We start from the raw sequence: 6,121 nt of genomic DNA on the forward strand, positions 1-6,121 counted from the left end.
TAGTTTACAGCTAAGTTTTTCTTTTGTACTGCAACTATACAAGTGAACTTATATACTGATAGTTTACTAGTCCAATAGGCCTACATTTTTTAACAAATATAGAAAAGTATTTAATCTCAGTAAACTACTAGTAGTTTTATACTGCAAGTATACTTGCAAGTTTTCTTTAAGTGAACATAATATTATAGTTTACTATTTATGTATTATTTTTGCATTATGTTCCTATTTAGGTATTCATTTTTATACTTGAAATATACCTTTAACTGTACTTTAAAGGGGTCATATGGCGGTTCTAAAATAACATTATTTATATTTGGTTTAATGAAATGTGTTTACGTGCTTTTAGGTTTTAAAAAAAGTCATTATTTTACACATACCGTACATTATTGTTGCTCCAATATGCACTGCCTTTCTGAAACACGTCGATTTTTACAAAGCTTAGTGTCTGTGAGTCAGAAGCGCCAGACTGTACTTGCAAAGATGGAATTTTCCACTTTTTAGAATCAGCCTTTGTGCAGGTACAGGTTCTGGAAACAATCCTTCGAACAATGCGCAGCACACAGTCGAAAATTTTGGTTGTACTGTTCCGGAACAGTGTACGCCCACATAGCAAATTTTATCTGGCCCAGCTCCGTTCCACAGAACCCCATGTCCCTCAGCCCACATACCGCGAAGAATGATGGCCCTGTAGTGGCTCAGATTCAGACTGAAGACATGGACCACACATGGGCCAACACTAGGCCAAGTCTCAGCCATTTAATAACCATAACAGGGCATGAACATGGGCCAGAACTGGTTTTAATAGTGACGCCAATTCTCAGCCATAAATAAACCATATCAACACCAGCTTTTAACCAGACCCTCATCCATTTAATAACCCACAACTGGCCCTGAAAATAGACAGAATAGGTTTTATTCTTGGTACCAATTCTCAGCCTTAAAGGGGTGGTATAATGCCTTTTTCACAAGATGTAAAATAAGTCTTTGATGTCCCCATGTGAAGTTTTAGCTCAAAATGCACAGATAATTTTATATAGCATGTTAAAATTGTCACTTTTTGAGGGTGAGCAAAAACGCCTCGTTTTGTGTCTGTCCCTTTAAATGCAAATGAGCTTTACTGTCGTAAAACTTGCCATAAAGCTTCTTGAGGTTTTAATTGATGAAAATTCCTCCCCTCGAAGAAATCAGGACAGAAGTGGTTGAAAGTGAACAAAAGAGCAGGTGTAAACGGAAATGCATCTACTTGTGATCAGATCAACTTAAACGCACCTAAATGCCAGGTGGAAACAGTGCCTGAGAATTAAAGATCGATCGTTTGAGTTCAGCAGCAAGCAGTACAATCAAACGCTTCACAGGTGGACTCCGCGTGCTCAAACAACAGGTTCTTCTTTGCTGCTTTTTAAGATAAGTTGAACTGTATTAGACTTCCCCCTACAGGTCTTTATTATTCATATTCAACAGTTCACTTTTAAAGGGGTCATGACATGAGAAACCAAATTTGCCTTGATCTTTTGGTATATAAGAGATCTTTGTACCATTAAAACGTCCTGCAAGTTTCATAGCTTAAGACGTCCTCCCCATTATAAACGAATCATTTATTTAATCAAGCTCTAAATACAGCTCGTTCTGGATCCATGGTAAGAAGTGACGTCACGGTGCGAAGTGACGTACCAGCGTTTGCATATGACCGCCTCCAGCACAAGACAACTACGCTTTAAGCGCAAGACAACTACGCTCATTTCGTATCGTTGTCGCCCCGCGCCTCACAAGTGTTCAGTCGACGGACAGCGAGTGGATCTGTGTACAGGGAAATTACGATGCCACGCAGATGTGCTGTTCCTGGCTGTGGACAAACAACATCTTTAAATACGCTGCCGAATGATCCAGACGTCAGGGAAAAATGGATGCACTTTATTTTTTGCGGACGTCCCAGTCACGGCAGTGTTAGTTTAAGCGTTTGTTCTATACATTTGAAGCATGACTGTTTTGAGAAAAAATCCCAATATGATGCTGGCTTTGCCAGAAAACTGCTGCTCAAAGATAAATCCATGCCGACTATTCTGGGCTCAACAACGACGAAGCAAACTTACTTTTTATCACTGGCTAATATAAACACATTTGTATAAGAGAATCTTGAAAATATGTCGCCTTTCTAGTAGGCCTACATGTGATAGAAAATTAAAAATGTTGCCTTATCAATGCTGCATCTTCAAATATGGCCTGTGCATGCATTTTTGTCCGAGGTACACCTATAATTTCATTGAAATTAGTTAAATAATGTTAAACTGTTAGCAAATTAAGCTATAGGATAATTATGCAACAATAATCCGTTTTCAAGTGTCTCGGGTTAGAATTTTTTTATAAATTCAAAATAGTTTCACTTTCCATGTGGACACGGGCTAATCCAGTCTTCGTTGTTGTGGTGATGGTTAAAAAAAATCAGAGGATGAAAAACAGGGTGGGAAAAGGTCATAAAGCACTACATTTTAAAAGTTTTTTGTAAAAAAAAACTATAGTAATACTATAATTGCACCTAAGGGAACATAATAATAGCATTAAAAAACCCATGTCATGACCCCTTTAAATACCACATGGCCATTTTTTCTGGCCCAGTTCCAGTCCACACAACACCACATTTCCCTCGGCCCACATAGCACAAAGAATGATAATCAGAAAATAATCTGGATTAAAGACTAGGACCACACATGGGCCTTAACTGGCCCGTGTCTCAGCCATTGAATAACCCGTAACTGGCCCTGCACTGGGCCTGTTTTCGTATTGGTCCATAATAAAATTATATTATGGACCATAATATTATAATATAATAATATAACCTAATATAATTAGCATAATATAATTATATTAGGTTATATTAGACCATAATATAATATAATATAATTATATAACCATATATAATTATATTAATATAAATTATATTATATTACTGTTTTCGTATTGGTCCATAATAAAATTATGTACTTCATGGTGAACAAAATAAATAAAATACCTCACGTTAATGGTGAAATTATCATAGAGATTAAATCAGTTTAAAGTGTAATATTGTTAAAAATTATAAAAGTTATAACAGAATGAAAATAACTGTCTTTTTTGTGATCATTTTAAAATACACCACAAACACAATAAAATTATCATAAACGTATTAAATTATTGTGCTGTAATCTGTACCAATACTAAAACCTATATTCAGGCCCAGTGCAGGGGCCAGTTATGGGTCATTATTTGGCTGAGAATCGGGTCAGTTATAGCCCATGTGTGGTAGTCTTAAATCCAGATCTGGGCCACTATAGGGCCGTCATTCTTTGTGGGTCGAGGGAAAAGGGTTTTTGTGGAACAGAGCTGGGCCAGATAAAATTTCCTATGTGGGAAAGTGCATTTATATGGCTCATGGTCACAAGCCTGATTTGGGCCAGATAATCAATGGACTGATTTGGGCCACACTCACTCCTCTCACCAACATTCGGGCCTCGTGTGTTTTGACGTGATCATGCCGTGCCATCATTGCCACACATGGCCCAGCTCTGGCTGACAGGAGACATGCCATTGCAGACAGCAGTGCCAGGACACATTCGGGCCAATACTGCTTGCTATGTGGGGTTGTAAATACAGCTTAATCTCTGTTTTCAAATTTTGTTCCCTTTTGGAAGGCACAAAGTGGCTTTCGCAACGGCAAACACATATTCTCCATGACAGCGTCTCATGACACAAAACCGAGGTCCTGACTCTCTGTGGTCATTAAAGGGGTCATGGCATGAGAAACCAAATTTGCCTTGATCTTTTGGTATATAAGAGATCTTTGTACCATTAAAACGTCCTGCAAGTTTCATAGCTTAAGACGTCCTCCCCATTATAAACGAATCATTTATTTAATCAAGCTCTCAATACAGCTCGTTCTGGATCCATGGTAAGAAGTGACGTCACGGTGCGAAGTGATGTACCAGCGTTTGCATATGACCGCCTCTAGGACAAGACAACTACGCTTTAAGCGCAAGACAACTACGCTCATTTCGTATCGTTGTCGCCCCGCGCCTCACAAGTGTTCAGTCGACGAAAAAAGCGAGCCGAGTGGGTCTGTGTACAGGGAAATTACAATGCCACGCAGCTATAGGATAATTATGCAACAATAATCCGTTTTCAAGTGTCTCGGGTTACAATTTTTGTATTAATTCAAAATAGTTTCACTTTCCATGTGGACACGGGCTGATCCAGTCTTCGTTGTTGTGGTGATGGTTAATTTTCCTCTGATTCCGGCTCAAACATAATAAGGTTTTATCATTGCAAGAGCCATCACTTTGCATGCATCACCCGCTATTAAACAGTTGCGCCGAATCCACAAATGTTCTGGCTGGGGGCGTTAATAATTGATGCATAGGCACTGACGTTAGCCAATCATAACAGTGGGCGTTAACACTGAACTCTTAAAGGGGAAACACCCCCAAAACAGACTTTTTGAATCAGAGGATGAGAAACAGGGTGGGAAAAGGTCATAAATCACTACATTTTAAAAGTTTTTTTGTAAAAAAAACTGTAGTAATACTATAATTGCACCTAATTAGCACCCCATAGGTCCTAAGGGAACATAATAATAAAATAAAATAAACCATGTCATGACCCCTTTAAAAATTTAAGGATGTCCTTCAAAAAAAGAGTAGGAGTGTAACCCTGGCATCCTGGCCATTATCATGGCCACATATATATATATATATATATATATATATATATAGTGTTAGGCTTCATCACTCTGTCTCCTCTCCACAGTAAGCTGGTGTGTGGTGGGCGTTCTGGCGCAATATGGCTGCCGTCACATCCAGATGGATGCTGCACATTGGTGGTTGAGGAGATTCCCCCCTTCAATATGTAAAGCGTTTTGAGTGCAGAGAAAAGCGCTATATAAATGTAACAAATTATTATTATTATTTACACCGGTGGACTATAGCCTACAAAATATTCAGATACTCAGGATTAGGAACATATTTGTTTTTCTTTATAAATCAATATTTTAAAACAATGTAAGTTTATTAGACAAGACAGTATGTAAAATTATGTTAATAGTATTTATTAATAGGCTACTCAATCAAAAGAGTACACACAACTACAAGCCAAATATATGAATACTTAATTATACAAGTATATCTCGATCAAAGGATTGAGTAAGTAGGCCAAATATACTTAGACTTTTCTGTCAGTATAAGTCAAGTAAGTGACATTTTTAAGTATATTTTTGAGAAGTACATAAAAAGACTGAAAGTACTTATTTTTAGTTTAAAATAAGTATACTAATTGCACATTTAAATAAACTTAATTTTCACAAGAGTATCTATGCCTATGGGAAGAATGTGAAAATGTGCGTTTTTGCTAAGCATGACATTTTTTTTATGACAATGCGAGACAGTGAACACGTACACTCATAACAGCTTGTTCCTTCATTCCCTTTGTCCAAGAGTAGCTGCAAGCTGCTAGTGACGCATACATGGAGTTTTAATACCACTAAGAGCATCTGTTTCATACTGTTACAGCACAGACCTCACTCTTTTACAGCTTAAAACATGAACTGTTCCATCTGTCTACTCCATTCTCCATCCGTTCACTAATTTCACATGATCTAAACAACTGCTAATGAAATCTGCCTGCTGACATTTCTCAAAATGTTTTTGTGATGTTGCGTTATCCTGCTGAATTAGCCGTCAGAAGATGGTACATTGTGGTCATAAAGGGATGGACATGGTCAGCAACAATACTCAGGTATAGGCTGTGGTGTTTAAATGATGCTCAAAGTGTGCTAAGAAAATATCCTCCACACCATTAGACAAGCAGCAGCCTGAACCGCTGATACAAGGCAGGATGAATCCATGCTTTCATGTTGTTTACACCAGATTCTGTCCCTACCATCTCAATGTCGCAGCAGAAATCAAGACTCATGAAAACAAATCTTCTATTGTCCAATTTTGATGAGCCTGTGAAAATTGTTGCCTCAGTTTTCTGTTGTTATCTGACAGGACTGGAGTAGCACCAGTGTGTCTTCTGTTGCTGTAGTCTTGATCTGTTTCAAGGTTGTGCATTCAGAGATGCTTTTCTGCATACTTTGGTTGTAACGAGACGTTAT

The sequence above is a fragment of the Phoxinus phoxinus genome, assembly GCF_949152265.1.
Source record: "Phoxinus phoxinus genome assembly, chromosome: 6".
Classification (NCBI taxonomy): Eukaryota; Metazoa; Chordata; class Actinopteri; order Cypriniformes; family Leuciscidae; genus Phoxinus; species Phoxinus phoxinus.